Raw genomic sequence first — 17490 nt, forward strand, 5'->3', positions numbered from 1 at the left:
TCATAAATTAACAATGTCTTATCAAACAGTTTGTTCCTTATAAAATCCATACAGTTTAACATCTTTATCATATCTAGCTTGCATTTGTAAATATGCCCACATGATAAATTGATACCCTGATTTTCCATTTCTTGTTTAGATTTTAAATTCCCTTCAGAGTTTAGAATATCTCTATATGTCCAGAGTTTTTCAAAGTTCACTAAATTTCGGAGTACAAATGCTTCCATTGTTGACAACCACCCTGAAATTTTCAAATATATTTTACATTTTATTTTTCCCATGTTGTTAATAATGCATTTCTTTTATAATGATTTTGGAAATATTTATGAACTTTATTTTTCCCGTACGGTAAAAAAGCATGCCACCCCAATTATAAATCATGCCCCTTCTGATATAACAGCCTTTTATTTCTAAGAGTTGCTACTCCTGCTGCCAAAGCCGCCAAAGCCATGGAGCGCGGGCCTGGAGCACCTCTATATCTTGGCAAGGGCACTAAGCTGCCTCAAAAGCAGCAGCCACCGCCACCGCCGCTGCCAACCTTTCTGTTTCTTCCACCCGGCAGCAGGCGTTGCTACTCCTGCTGCCAAAGACACCAAAGTCGTGGAGCATAGGCCTGGAGCACCTCCATATCTCAGCAAGGGCACTAAGCAGCCTCAACAGCAGCCGCCACTGCCCCGCCAACCTTTCTGTTTCTTCTGGCAGGCAGGCGTTGCTACTCCTGCCACCAAAGATCTCCAGTGTCTCGGCGAGCGCAGTATGCCACCCCAATAGCAGCTGCCATCGGCAGAGCGATTGCCTGTTCCTTGGGGCTCACTGCTGCTATGGGGGCTGGCACAGGGATTTGTTTCTGCGGGGGAAGCGGAGGCTGACGGAGATGTGGCAGACCTCCAGCATCTCTCTCGCTGCCGCCTCCACCGCTACTATCGTTGGCTTCCGCTACAGCTGAACCCAGGCAGCCTCCTCCACCCCCAGCAGTGGCATCCGAGGATTCTCTGGTTTCATCGGAACCAAGCAGCAAGTGAAAAAGTTAGCAGTAGCAGCACTAGCGGGCACAGTTTTAATTGCCAAGCATCCCCATGGAAGTCAATGGAGGCGCCGCAGTTGGCCTTTCGAGTTGGTGAGTGAATGAGAGCAAGAGAGAAGCATTTTCGAGCAAAGTGTGAGTGAATGAGAGTGTGAAAGAGGCTTTTTAGAGTAAAATGTGAGTGAATGAGAGAGCAAGAGAGAAGCTTTTGCAAACAAAACATGAGTGAATGAGAGCGAGAGAGAAGCTTTTCCAAGCAAAAGCGAGTGAATGAGAGTGGAGGGGGCAGGGCGGCTGCATGTCTCGCCTTAGGCTCCACTGTTCTGTCAAGTCTCTTGTTTTGCGCATGTGTGCGCATCCATTTTTTGCAGCTCCCAGTTTTTCCTTTTGTGAGGGAACCGGTTCCGAGTGGCTCTTTCACTGTTTCAGGTTGCCGATCCCTGGGCTAGATGTTCCAACCGAGGGTGCAGAGGAAGTCTTTTTCATCAGTCTGGTGAGATTTGATGTATTCATTTTTCCAGCCAACTATCTTAGGCTAAAATCCAAACCATGAAAGGAGGCAACTACTTTAGGCTAAATCCAATATCTCAAGGAGAGAAAACAAATTAAACAAAAGAAAAAAGAAAAAAAAGCTATCTTAGACTAAAATCCAGCCAAAAAGAACAAGCCAACTACTTTAGGCCAAATCCAAAACCTCCAGTCGAGTCACAGATGTAAAACACCCGCTGTCTCCAAGTAATTCCTGTTTTGATTATATCCAGAGTTAACAGTCTTTTCACTTATAAACTCACACAAAGGGACTTTGTTTACACCAGGTATTGTTTCAAGGTCAAATACTTTCAGGTTCAACTTTTTGGAAAATATTATTAAGTATGGGTTGCTGGTGTTTAACTTCACTAAAGAATTATATCTAGTTACTGTCACTTTCATTCTATATTATTAAAATTTCCAGGATAAAATAAAGGGTACCGCTTCTCATATCCAAAAGTAAAAACATGAACTTATGTGAGTTCAGCCTCCTAAAAGCTTAATTCATTTGTTTTTAGCTTTTTAAAAATTGTGCAGATTCAAGTTACAATTTCTTGATATAGAAGTTGTATCCAGAGAAGGCCAAATGGTTCTAGGCTGCAAAAATCTAGATAATCGCATGATTGATTAATTGATTGATTGATTATAAAGATTTATACAACTGCCTGACATGTGACTCTAGATGACTAACAATCAAGAAAATAACCACAATGATAACAACAAATAAAATTGCCACAGTAATGTGTTTTTTTTTAAAAAAAATTGCAAATTGCAGGAGAGATGGCTTTCTGGATCTGTGTAACCCAGATGTGATAGCCCTAATGCAAGAAATAATTATTGTAAACGGGATTCAGCTACCGGTATAATTTAACTTTACACAAAACTGAGAAACAAGCTGTCACTTGGAAAATATTAAATTAAGGTCCCACTTCTGGTATGTGCCAGCAATCCAAAAAAGCTGCTTCGTGGCAGTATCTTGATGGATTACTTATTGGTTCACATATCACTGGTCCCACTAAACCCAGATATAGGTCTTTTACTTTTAAAAACAAAAACACCATCAAGCTTTTCCTGTGATCCAAACTCTATCCCTGTATTCCATAGTTCTTAATTCAGAAAGACAGGCATGCAATTAAACCCCAGTTATTTCTGCAGTCCACAGTCAAATGAAAGCTTCTCCAATTTGCCAAGCAACTTGAAATCCAAGGGGAGATAAACAGCATCTAATGCTTAATTAATAGTTTAGTTGATTTGTTAAAGCTGGGATTCGTTCAGAATTAAAACTAATATATTTTGATAGATGCAATTTGGTAAAAGGGCTTTGCACAAAATTACATATATATATATATTGTGTGTATATACACTTACACACACGTACAAAATAAATGCACCGAGGTAGGTAAAATGAGGACCCAGATTGTTGGGGGCAATAAGCTGACTTTGTAATAATGTCGCTTGGGGGGCCCCGAAAGCCCTAATAAGTAGGCATATACATAAAATGAAGGCTATTGCTAAGCACATTGATTTGTGCTTAAATTGTAAGCCGCCCTGAGTCTTCAGAGAAGGGCGGGATATAAATGGGATTAAAAAGATGCCAAATACATTTAAGAACAACACATAATTCAGAATTCAAAACTGGAAACAGCCTAAGAAATGCCTAAGCTCTTATTAAAAAAAACCTCCTAAATGCTTGAACATGAAAACTAGAGCATGTTCCCTTGAAGACTAAGAGTGGTCTTCCTGGGTTACACTGCCTTAGGAATGATTAACACCCAGCGCTTTCAAGAACAGTTCCATTGTTTTATTGTCTTATATGGGTATGGAATGCTTGAGTTGCTAAACTGCATCAGAAGGAGCTTTCTTGCTTCCTAGATTATGGGGACGTACATCTTCCTGAAACAAAGCCTATACATCAGGAATTATCTTGAGAACACAACAGTACTGTCTGCTGATAAACAATCACTTTGAACTGGGACTCTTTTAATCAAGGCCTTCTAATGACAGGGTGATTAGAATCTTAGGAGAGGTGACATATAAATCAATGTATAAATCAATAAAAATAAATAAGAGGACAAGGCACTTTGTTTTGCCAAAAATGGGACCAGCCAACACTTGTGGACATGGAGATCAAGATGGATAACTGTCACACGTGGGCTTTCTTTCTAAATCAAAGACCTGTGATGTGGTGATCTGATATTTTTCCCCTTTTGAACAAGGTAAAAGTAGTAGCAATTCCTTTCTAAATAAGTAATTTGAGCAAGGGAAAAAAAAGACAAAGAAGAGGGAAATTTGAAGGAGCAGGGGAAAGAAAGAGAGGAAAGTTAAGTCATGAAGACAACAGAACACAGGAACTTGGGATATTGTGCACCCACTGCATTAATATTTAGCATTAGCAAGTGATCCATACAGAAAAAGAGAGAGGGTGAAAGATAAGTAATGATAGGAAATCCATATATTTCTTTCCATAATCAAAACAAGATTTATGGTAAACTCTTGTTATCATACTTATGCTATTTGTGTCTTTAACATTTACAAGACTTACAGTACATGAACACCTACTCTATACAATGGCCCTCAGTGACTCACAACAATCCATAAAAAACATTGTTAAAAATCCATACCTACTGGAGAGTTTCCATATAGCGCTAGCTTTATTTTCTTAAATATAGATGTCTCTGCTGATAAATGTTGGCAAGAGTACAATCAGGTCCTAGGGAGACAACTGCAACTTTCTTTTTGCCACCCTACAAATCCAACTGAATTGTATATACATGATGACAAGGATAAGGCTCAGAGGACAAAACTGACTTTGATTCTGCTAAGTTCTGCAGCACGAGCTATACTTTCAGTGTCTCTGTATCTGTGCAGAAGTGAGAATTCTACAAGAAAAGAAAGATAAATCTCTGTTAGAATAATTACATAGCCATACGCTGTGTGGTCTGCTTTTGCCCCGGGTTCTAATGTTACAATCAAGTGATGACCTAAAAGAATGAGAATTTCACACTATTCTGTCTTGAGAAGCTATGACCTACTTGAGCATTGATGCTAGGAGCTAACCTTAACACTTATTTTTAATGAAGAGTCAGATTCATTTATCACAACCGGAGTACGAGCATTCTCTAGATTGACAACCCACAAAGGCTTCCGGGGAAAGATTCACACTTTCACATCCCAGCTCACTGTGTGACTCAGATACCACTCTCTCAGACTTCATCTACTTCCTATTGTTAGCATTTGAGCTCTGAGCCATTTTACCTACTGCAGCATTTAATTTGCATACTGTTTGTTTCTTCTATTCATGTATGTGTACTGTGTAGCCTGTCTCTTGTTCTTAGTGTTTCTTCCCTTTTGTTGGTATCCTCAGTCAGACTTCATATTATTTCATGACTTGCAATCCTCTTCAGTTAGAGATGGGAAACCTACATCTCTTCAAGTGTTGCTAATGTTCAACTCCTGGTATTCCTCAGAATAACAGCGTTGGAAGGGACCTTGGAGGTCTTCTAGTCCAACCCCCTACTCAAGCAGGAAAGCCTATTGTCAATGCTGCAAACATTGACATGTTTTGGCACTGACAATAATAAGAGGCAACCTTTTGCTTTAACTGTTTGGCTTTGAATCACTAAAGTGCGGGAGGGATTCAACCCGGACATTTTAAGAAGATAAGAAATAACACGCTTCAAGGGAAGTGAAACTTCGTGTGTTAAACTAATTGGTGAATGTGATTTATGATGTATAATTAAGGGAGGGAGATTCTGTAGGATATGATGTGTCAAGGGGAGGAGAAATCAGATTCTGGCATCCATCCATGAGTGCCGATGCTCTGTTCTGCTCATTATAGACTTTTTTAGAATAAATAATCATGCAGTGCTCTTTGATGTGTCTCTTTAATCGGAACCATGACACCTATACCATTTCAGAAAAATGGTTGTCCAAACTCTTCTGAAAAACCTCCAGTGTTGGAGCACCCACAACTTCTAGAGGCATGTTTTTCCACTGATTAATTGTTCTAAATGTCAGGAAATTTCTCCTTAGTTCCAGGTTGCTTCTCTCCTTGATTAGTTTCCTTCCATTGCTTCTTGTCCTGCCATGAAAAATAGGTTGGCCCCCTCTTTTTTGTAGCAACCCTTAGATATTAGAATACTGCTATCATATCACTCCGCACTCTTTCTAGAGTTGTATTTATTGTAGCTGCTGGGAGTTGTAGCTGAGTAACATTTGGATGGTCATAGGTAATCTAACCCTGAGATTTTCCCATGTACAAACCACACAGAACTCAAGTAGATGCATACACCCAGGACAAGTTCAGGTGACAGGACAACAGGTTGCAACCCCTATGCAAACTATAAAGAATAATGCTAAAGAAGAATATACATTAGCTTTGCAAACAAAAGGATTCATAGTAGTGCTACTTAAGAAGCTGCCTTTCAGTGTCAGGTATAAATAGAGTAGATCTTGTTGTTTAAGAAATGGTTCTTCCCTTTCCAAAAAGAGCTTACTCTCGTTACTATTCAGAAAATACTATTCATTATTTTCCCTGAAAATAAGACTTGGTCATATTTAAAAAAAATTTGCCTCCAAAAGAGGCACCAGGTCTTATTTTCGGGGGATGTCTTACTCACCTCCGGCATTAACAGCTCCGCCCAGCTGACCCACTTCTGCGGCCGAAGGAGCAGCTTCATTCTGCAGCTGAGAATGGAGCTCTGGCCTGCATTTTGCAGTCAGAGGCCTTGCAGAACCGAGCTATGGTTTCAATCCATAGCTCAGTTCTCAGCTGTAATGGCCTTCCGGAAAGGCCTCTGACTGAGAAATGCAGACCTGGGGACACCACAGAAGATGTGGGCCAGCGAGGAGAGGCCTGGCTGCCAGTTAAGTAGGTGCGGAGCACCTGGAGCAGCTCCACCCCCACCCTAGCTTGATTTTTAGGTGTTTTGCTTCACCCTAAAACTAGGGCTTCTTTTTGGGATAGGGCTTATATTAAGCCCACGCACCCCCAAAATCAAGCTAGGGATTATTTTCGTGGTAGGTCTTACTTTTGGGAAAACACGGTAGAACTGCCCATTATCAAAAAGAACAAGTTGGATTATTCTTCAGATTCAGTGTATTTGTTTTATCTAAATCCACACTAAACTGTTTAATTATTAGGTCTCCTTCGATATAGTATTATACTCTTCAGTGATAATTCTGCAGCAGTTCTCCTTTTTTTTCTGCCATGAAAAGAAAATCTTCCTGGAGAATGTAAGTGTGCTCATTGGAGGAAGAAAGTTTGGGGTTTCTTTCTAGCTGGCGTTCTGCTGAACGACTGTGAGTGTTACACCCCAATCTTGCTAGAGACAGGCATTCAAACTTTTACAGTTGAAAAATAGGACCAGCTCAGCAGCAATCAGGAAAAAATGGATGAATTCACTCCTCAATCTAACGCTATTGCCCTGAGGTTCATTTGTGTCTTTCCTTTCCATATGATTCCACTACAGGCTTCTTAAAGGGACAAATTAGCAGCAGCAAAGCTGTACTCAGTGTTCAGGGTAATTGATGTTTAGGATCAATTTCTTACAAAGACCGAGTGCAGTGTGGCAGGTCCAACAAAAGCTCAAGACATTTCTGTAACCTATCAATTTGAGAGGTAGGAGAACAATTTGATCATTTCAGTAGACAGGAATTGTTCACCTTCAAACCTGTGCTAACAAGGACATGGTTGTCTTGAAATCATTCAGCATAATAACAGCAGAAGAAAAACAGCGGTATCCAAGGATATAGGCTGAAGAGAGAATCCTGTGATTTTTAGATATTGCCAGACTGTAATGCCCAATAATCCAACTATACCCTATTCTTGGTTTATGGCAAGACAGGGAAATCTTTTTTGGGGAGTTGAGGAAGAATTTAAAAGTTTTGAGGCCCCAGCAGAGTAGATCAATAATGTTAAGGGGGGTAATAATTTTTATTTTCAGATATTTCTGATCTTTTATTTGCATTTATCTAATACCTAATACTCTTCCTCCTCCTATTTCCCCACAACATCAACACTGTGAGTTGGGTTGGGCTAGAGAGAGTGACTGGCCAAAGTCACCCAGCCAGCTTTCATGGCTAAGGCAGGATTAGAACTCATAATCTCCTGGTTTATAGCATGATGCCTTAACCAGTAAACCAGTGTTGACACTCTACTTCGCGTGTCTAAACTATCTTCCAGTAAAAATAGTAAGAAATTACATTAATTTGGGGTGATTTCCTGTGGAAATCTCAATGCTATAATCTTGAGGAGCTCTGGGTAAGTGGGTGTGGTACAAACAAGGATGTGGTTTCCACATGATCCATCTATGCACTGCCATTTCTAATCCATAGGAATCAAGGAAAACTGATTTTTCATCATTTGTTTCCTTCCATTGAGTCATGTCCAGTTTTCTGAGACTGCAGTTTTCTTGGTAAGCTTTTTCTGCTTTAGGGTCCTCCAAAGGCTGGGGTCAGCCTAAGCTGTCTTTGTACATTCAGTCATACAGCAACGCAACTGAACGAGACCAGTTTGCTAAAATTTGTCTTTCTAACTGAACCTGCTCTTCCGCTGACCCAACATATGCACAACTGAGCAGAAAAGCTTTAAGCCTGATCCTAATTACAACATTGGAATCATTTTGCAGATTAAAAAATGCAGATAAATTACTAAAGGTAAAAGTAAACGTGTTCAAGTCTCTAGGGGGCGGTGCTCATCTCTACTTCATAGCCGAGGGAGCCAGCATTGTCCAAAGGTATTTCTGTGGTCATATGGCCAGCATGACATCATGCCACAGTCCAGGGGGTGTGATGAAACATGGAACACTGTTACCTTCCCACCAAAGTGATACCTGTTTATCTATTACTATTTCCATGCTTTCCAACTGCTAGGTGGGCAGGAGCTGGAGAAAGCATGGGAACTCGCCCCATCGCGTGGTGCTCGGATCTTGAACCCAGGCTGTCAGCTTTCCATCTGACAAGCTCAGCTTCTTAACCACTGAGCCATCGCACACCCCAGATAAATTATTATACACTTTTAATTCTTATATAAGAATAGGAGGTTTGTCTCATAATATTTGCTTTCTGATTTTCCAAAACACAGTTACAACAAGTTAGGTATGTGAGGCTTCTCTTCCTTCCTTTCAGATACTTCCAACTCTCCCTTTTTAAATATTTCCAACAAAGCAGGGACACCACTCAAGTCACTTAACAGTCACTTAACCTCACCCTGAACACACACACATTGAGGCCTTTAGAGAAGAGCAGTTTCTCCTTTCCAAGATGTTCTTTCAAAAGCAAAACAATACCTCAGTAAATATGCATACTGGCACATGAGTAAGATCACTTCCCAGACTTAGCAAAAAGGCTAAATCACCTCAGATTCCTGATTCACTATTTTCATAAAGAATTCAGTCAAGAGGAGTCAGAAACATTTGCCATTTCATATAAAACAAAGCACAGGTTCACTACCAAAACGTAATAGGAAGCTTAATTTTCAAGGATGCTTACACATTGGTTTTCTGGGAAGACTCAGCAGGATTAAGGCCTCCATGTCCTGCCAGCTTAGGAGACAAAGCAGGTTCACTCAACAGGGACTTTTGTGTGAAGGATATGAAAGTTACTTTGGGAGGGAGATTTAGATTGAGCAATCAGTGCTTTGAGTGACTTGATCAGACATCTCTCAGAAGAATAGCATACACTTGAATCATAAGAAATTTAACCTGGAAAGTGTAATCAGAGACGTTTTGGTCTGATTATGGCCTGATATGTCCTTTGGTTAGGTCTAACAGTTGAGAGGAAAAGTTTAGAGCTGTCCTATCAATCTAAATATTTTTATCTATATACCCAGAATCAGCTAGCACAGATATTAATCTTTGTCAACCATATTGACAAATATGAGACAACTAATGCCCTGTTGGGTCATCATTTCAAAACTATTTATTTAGGTAAACAAAGAAGCCGAATGACATGGGTGGGCAAAAAAGCAGTGAGTCTGGGAGCAATTTCTGATTTCCTACCGGCTTCCCCATTGAGTTTCCTTATGGGACACTAGCAGGGAGCAATGGAAATCTTCCTTCCTTTTTTCTCACTTTCCATCCCTAGAATTCTTGCCAGTTTCCTCATTTACTTTGCTTATGGGAAGCCTGCAAGAGAATGCCAATGGGAGAGCCAGCAGGAAGTTGCAGTTTGAAGACCAGCAGGAAGGTAAGTGTCTGTTGACAGGTGGGGGAGGGAGCAAAGCAGCACAGTACAAGAAAGGTACATAGGGGTGCGAAAAGGTGCTGCATGAGTTGGGAAGGGTACATGGATACACACAAGAGATGCTGTGTGGGTTGGAGAGGGCATACAAGGGTGCTGCAGTCAGGGAAGGCAAATGGGGTGGTGGAATGGACCAGGAAGGATGTGTTGAAGTTCCTTCCTCCCTGTTGCTCCGTCCCTCCCTTTACTTCCTGTCAACACATTTCATTCCACTTCCTTCCCTTCCCTTCCTTTCCCAGCAGGCAAGTAAGTCACTGCTGCTGAGGGAGGGAGGGAGGGAGCAAGGGATTGTGAAAGTGGCTGGGAAACTGTTAACAGATTGTTTAAAATGAAGATCACATGTCTGCAGCAGCAGCTGAAGCAGCTGAAGCAGCCATAATTTCAGAAGCAGCCATTTCCAAAATTTCATTCCATTGGGAGAACTGGATCCTGGAATTTGGATGCATTAGCCTATTTAAGGTACCTTGCTTCAAAAATTGTTGCCCTAGGATGAACAGTTTCACTCAGTTATAGAAACAACAGTTTTAGTGGTATATAGAAAGGTGTATGTTTGTGTGTGCATGCATCCATATGCATGATTTACCTATATTAGTCCTGCACTTAAATAAAGCCCCAGCTGTGATTTTGTGATGTTGGGCCTGATAAGCAGCTTTATATTTCCATGTATTTGAACATATCTTCTCTACTGTGGAAATAATAGCAAGAGCTCCCCCTATTGAATTAATGTAATTCTTCTTTGAATTTATTTGATATAATCCAGAAAATATACGTCAAAAGATAAGGCTAACAAGACTTGCCCATTTTATCAAGGAAATCAATCAATCAATCAATCAATTTTCAGCTTTGAAAATTCTGTAACATAACTTTTGAAACATTTGCTGGGCCTTATTTATGAATCATAGGTGAAATGGGACTTGGAAATTGAATAAATTAAATATTGCATGATAACAGGGAGGCAGAATTTAGATATGATGACTTGCATGCAAAAATGTGCACTTCAGTGAAAGAAAAAAAATACTGGATTCACACAAAATATCGTTATTAAAGGATACCGTACTAGTACAGTACAGGATGTTTTATTATTGTTATTTTATTCCATTACCAATGGACAGTTCATTCGTTCTTCAAATATTGTGAGAAACTGAATAATCAGATGGGATCATTTTTCAGTATTTGATGGCAACGTTATCTGACCTCTCTCTGGTTACATCTACCCAATCCCATTAGATCTGTCAGAAAAGGCATGTGAAGGGTCCTGTCTATTAAAGAGCATTGTCTGACAGAACCTAGGGCAGCCTTTTCTGCTGCAGTGACCACTTTTTGTAACATCATTCCTCCCTGAGGTTAGACTGGCACTTCTACAATTGACTTTGCTTATTGGAAGCTGACTGGAAAGGTTGTGAACATGAACTGGATGGTCCAATCATTGTAAATACATGCTGAATAGCACCTGAATTTTGATCATGCTACCGTGGAATGCTATGACCATCATATATGCAAGAACCGGCTATAAGTCACTTTTTTCAGTGCTGTTGTAACTTTGAACGGTCACTAAAAGGTTGGTTCTGAGGACTACATGTATCTACTGTAGTTACCCCCAGAATTAATCTAAGGCTACCAAATCTCAACTGCAAACAGCTACAGAAAAATCAAACTTTGCTGTGATCTAGTAATTAGATTAGATCCAGATCTGTTGCAGGTCAAATCAATAAACTTTGCCATTTCTCTGTGTCTTGACCGATCCTGATGCAGCAGCACATATGAAGAACTTCTTGCTTGCTTAGTGTACAGTTAACAACCACAATAAAATGGCACTCTTTCCTATTTTATAGAGAACAGCCATCTGTTAGAAGACATTCTTTCAATAGCCCAGCCCACAACTGATTTGAGGATAAAGACACATGGTGGGAAAGATCTTAGACCTAATACTGTAATGTATTGGGCTTGTTTCTTAAACACCATGAGGTATTGCTGGGAGGCTGTTTGAGCAGGGAAGCTAGCTAATGGCTCCCAGCTCCTCAGACAACCTGTCTCCAGAACTGCTATTGGTTGCCCCCAGGGGCCAGGGTATAAATTGCTGCATCTGCAGCCCTGTTCTCTAGTTCAGATCCTGCAAGCAATAAACCATGTTCTTAGCTGAACTCACTCGCCTCGTTTTCATTCCTGTGCAACGAACCCAGTACACAAAACTGGCGATGAAGGTGAGCTCCTGCTTCTCCATCAAAGCTGAAAGTCACTAGGGGAGAGGCAGCGCACGCCTAGCGGGAAAGCAATTTTTTTCCCCCTACGGTCGGCTAGCTAAGCCACACTAGCGGCCGTGCTTATTGCTGGAGAATCCACAGAGGTGCTAGCAAGGAGGCTCAGAGCCGTCCTGCAGAGGCTGCATGAAGCAGGCCTCAAACTAAAAAAGAGCAAGTGCAGTATTGGGGTCCCTTCAACCAAATTTTTGGGGTTTCGCATTGATGCTGATGGCATCCACCCCACTGAGTCCAAAGTAAAAGCCATTCAGATGGCACCTAGTCCTAAAACAAAAGGAGAGCTGCAAGCATTCTTGGGCCTCCTCAACTTCTACCACGCACTCCTTCCTAACATGGCTGCAGTGGCAGAGCCTCTTCACAGGCTCCTAGATAAAAAAGCTTCCTGGAAGTGGACTAGCATTCACGAAAAAAGTTTTCAGGACCTGAAAGCACTTCTTTCGGTCAGTTCCACTATCACTCATTTCAAGGAGTCTAAACCAGTTTGCTTAGCATGTGACGCATCCCCATACAGGGTGGGTGCAGTCTTGAGTCACTTAGAGAAAGATGGAACTCAAGTTCCCATTACTTTTTATTCAAGGACACTGTCCTCTGCTGAGAGTAATTACGCTCAAATTGACAAAGAGGCATTGGCCATTGTAGCTGGAGTTAAAAAATTCCACAACTACTTATATGGCAGGGACTTCACAGTCTTCACAGACCACAAACCGCTATTGGGGTTATTCACTACCGACAAACAGACACCCCACATATTATCCCCTAGAATGCCGAGATTGTCTATTTTTTAATCGTATAAGCTGATTCACAAACCCGGCAAAGAAATGGCCTGAGCAGGCTTCCACTGCCACAAATCGAACCAGATCTGGCCCCTGCGACCCGTGTTTTATCCATTCAGGACTTGCCAGAGTTTCCCCTCCATGCAGGGGACATAGCTGCAGAAACAACAGCTGATAAGACACTAAGTAGAGTGCTTTCTTGGGTACACACAGGGTGGCTGGATAAAAGCCCAGGCCCTGAATTTCAGAGTTATTTTACAAGAAGACATGAGCTATCAGCTCACAAGGGTTGTATCCTATGGGGGAACAGGGTCATAGTTCCTACCTCACTAAGAGACAGGGTTTTACAATCACTACATGAAGGCCATCCGGGTATTGTTCGTATGAAAGCTTTAGCTAGAAGCTACTTATGGTAGCTTAGATAAGGCCATTGAGGCCCAGGTGCATGGCTGTTACACATGCCAGCAATCAAGGCCTAAAATGCCACACGCTCCAGTTCATAGGTGGGAGGAGACTCACACTCCCTGGTCTAGAATTCACATAGACTTTGCTGGGCTCTTTCAGGGACAGCTCTTCCTCATAGTGGTCGACAGCCACTCTAAATGGCTAGAAGTAATACCAGTTGCAAATATGACTACTGCTAGGACCATCCAGGTGCTTAGGAAACTTTGCCATGCACGGGCTGCCGGACGTTGTAGTGTCTGACAACAGAGCCCAATTTACTGCAGCAGAATTTCAGGCATTCCTGAGAGCGAACCTCATCAGGCATGTTTCACCCTTCTACTAATGGTCTAGCTGAGTACATGGTTTGCACCACTAAAGAGTCACTGAAGCATATAGTGACTGGGGACTGGCACCACAGACTGGAAGATTTTTTGCTGTGCCAACATTCCATGTTATGCACGGCTACAGGAAAAAGCCCAGCAGAGCTGCGCTGGGGGAGGCGACTGATCACAAAACTGGACAGGTTGCAACCAGAATGGGTAGCAGCAGAAGTCTCTCACATGGGCATGGGAACTTGTGAGTGCCAGGAAAAATCACTAAAATGTCAGGCCCTCTCTCCTACGAAATGGGCCTAGAGGGCGGGCAAGTTGTCCGGCACCACATCGATCAGCTTAGGAAGTGTTTCCCAGAACGGCCACAAAGCAAGGACTTTGTCATAAGTCCTTACCAAGGGCTGCAAACCGGCAGCCAGGGCGATCCAGACATAGACTCTGAAGGCTTAAACAGCCAAAGCAATGGAGAGTTGGCTGTAGAGGAGGGGAGCCCGGAAGTGCAACATGGGTCCCCTGATGGAGAAAGTCAACCTGAGTCATACAGCCACTGTGCTAACTCTGCTGAACAAACTGACTCTGGGGTGGGCCAACCTGGAAGGGCCAGCCAGAGAGCACCAAGCCATCCTGAATCGTTTGAACTGAGAGACAGTGGTCTACCCAGCCCGACGGGCAAGCTGGTAGGCCAGGAAGTGCCTGGGTCCCCCAGGCATTCCACAAGGACTCGCAAACCTCCTGCTTATCTACAAGATTATGTCCTGAAATAATAAAGCTATAATGTTGTATGTACCTTTTTGTACTGCCTGCTGACCTACAAGATTGTCCTGAACAATGGAGCTATGATATTTGTAAGTGCCTTATTGAGCTGCTAAGAGGAAACCTGTTTTCACACATTGTTAACCCACTGTAATTGTATTGCTGTAATTACTTTCTGTTGTTGCTATAATGTTGTTCGTTCTAAGGGAGAGGGGTGTAATGTATTGGGCTTGTTTGTTAAACACCACATGGTATTGCTGGGAGGCTGTTTGAGCAGGGAAACCAGCTAACAGCTCCCAGCTCCTCAGTCAACCCGTCTCCAGTGCTGCTATTGGTTGCCCCTAGGGCAGCAATAGGTTGCTTCAAACCTATTGGCCACCGCCTAAGGGCCAGGGTATAAATTGCTGCATCTGCAGCCCTGTTCTCTAGTTCAGATCCTGCAAGCAATAAACCATGTTCTTAGCTGAACTCATTCACCTCGTCTTCATTCCTGTGCAACGAACCCAGTACACAACACTAAAATGGCATTCTTTCCTATTTTATAGAGAACAGCCATCTGTTAGAAGACATTCTTTCAATAGCCCAGCCCACAACTGATTTGAGGATAAAGACACATGGTGGGAAAGATCTTAGACCTAATATCTAGATAGGAAAAAAAACAAATATACATCTCCTGGTTTTTGTCTTATATAATACTAAAAAATGGGTTGTATTTAAGAATGCATCCCTGTATATAAGTTAATATTTGCATATTTTGACTGAATACTTAGTTATCCAATCATTGCTTCCCTCACCAGCTTTTTAACATCTGTAGGATGATTAAATCTGTAGGATCTGTAGGCCCCCCATATTTGGACTGCAAAAATGCAGGCAACTATTAAATGGCTGCAAAAAGATACTGAAAACTTTAAATTACCCATGAGAGTGATTGTAAAGGTACTTACACAAGCAAAAGCAGGGAGATTTTTAAATTTAACATTAAAATTTCATTTCCTTTTTAGTTATCCTACAGATCAAGTCCAACTAGAGAGTATCGGCCCTCCCTTTTTTTTTCATGAGGTGGCAGTTCTTCACATCCTTCCATAATGTCATAAAAGGACAGACATCAAGAATGTATCAATTGCATACATTCAAGGTATATCTTCTGAAATGCATATGTCAGGCATATTGAGACAGAGGGGTTTTGTTTTGTGTTGTGTTATGTTTTTTTAAAGGACATAATTGTTGCACAGAGTTGCTGTTGTTAAGGACTAATTTAAAACTAAATTCCTCGCTTTACTTTTAAACCTCCATTTCCTACTCTAAGAAACAATTTCCTTTGGAGAAATCCTTTGTCCTGTCTCTCTACTCCTTTTACTCTGCTACGGTATTATTCCAAGTCCTTTCCCATCCATCTCATAACACAATGCTGACTTTTTTAATAGCAGCTGCAGAAGAGGAATGACACAATAGCCATTTAATCTAGCTGAACCAGGAATCTGTTTTTTCCTCAAGAACAAAAGGGGTTGTGGTGAACATAAAATACACCTTTTTCTCCAATTCCTTTCCCTTCCAATCTCACTATCCTCCTCCCCCAATTTTATTTTATTATTCATATCCATATGCCTAATGGAACAATTCTTGAAAAAGTAATGTTACCAAGCTAACATAAATCTAAGTTCACTTAAGAATGAAATGGCAATTCTTGCTGAGCCGCCTCTGTTCTTTTGATCAAGAAAGTAGTATTATTCTTATTAAGTAGAATTTAACAGATTGCTATAAGTTTTAAATGCGTAGACGTTATCTTAATAATTTAGATTTCAGTATAAGATTGTATTTGTTTATTATTTGTATGGCTCTTGGTCTGGGCAATGTACAGAATTTAGGATTAAAACAACAGGATAAATAACTGTAAAAATGTACAACACTTAAATCTAAAGAAAAAGAAAGAAACAAGAATATTATATATATATATATATAATCTTGTTTCTTTTTCTTTAGATTTTTATATATATATATATATATATATATATATATATATATATATATATATATATATTCGTAGTTTGTTTCACGGGTATAGGTATGTAGGTCTTGGCGTATTCGGGTCTTTTCCCGTGTAGGATTGAGGGTGTCTTGGCGATGTTTCGACGAGGTCCCACTTATTTATTTATTTTATTTATTTATTATGGGACTTATATGCTGCCCTATCTCCCGAAGGACTCAGGGCGGCTAACAACAATAAAATACAGAATACAAATATTAAAAAAAATTAAACTATCACAAAGTCCCACTAAAACCAATAAAAACATTAAAAACATAATTAAAAACCCTTATCATCAGTCCAGGTCGGCCTGTTGGAAAAGGTATGTCTTGAGGTCACGATGAAAGGACCAGAGATCTGGGGCCATCCGGAGCTCCCGGGGGAGCTGATTCCACAAGGCAGGTGCCCCCACAGAGAAGGCCCTCCCGCTGGGGGTCGCCAGCCAACATTGTGAGCGCACAGGATGATGGGAAGTCATTCCTGGCAGCAGACGGTTCTGCAAGTAACCTGGGCCTAATCACTGTCCAACCTCTTCTTAAAACTGTCAGGGATGGAGTACCCACAACCTCTGAAGGCAAGCTGATCCACTGGTTAACTGTTCTCACTGTCAGGAAATTTCTCCTTAGATTTAAGAGTTCTTACTTTTCTTTTGGTCTCTCCTGTGGCTTCTTCAGGCTGGTGTCTCCAGTTTCGCTCGCACAAGCATGAAACCGAAGACACCAGCCTGAAGATGACGAGTGGGAGCTCGTCAAAACCTACATATACATACATATATATATATATTCCTCAAAATAATGGCAATCCACTCATGCTTCACTAACTTCCTGACCCCAATGCCTTAAGCAGATAGACAAGTCTGAAGTCCTTTCTGAAAAGCCAGTTAAGAGCCAATCCATCATTAGATGATAAGGTGTCCCAAAGGGCGGGCAGGCACCACAGCTGAAAAGATATGCTTCCTGGTCGCTGCAAGAAGGCTTTCTTTCATTGATGCCACCAAAGCATGCATCTCCTGACACATCTCACACAACAACGATACAATTAAAGAAAGGCAGTCCTTTAAGTATCTTGCGCTCAAGCCAGGAAGGACTTCATAGATAAACAAAGCCAGCACTAT

Source organism: Vipera ursinii (assembly GCF_947247035.1).
Source record: "Vipera ursinii genome assembly, chromosome: 1".
In the NCBI taxonomy this organism is placed as follows: domain Eukaryota; kingdom Metazoa; phylum Chordata; class Lepidosauria; order Squamata; family Viperidae; genus Vipera; species Vipera ursinii.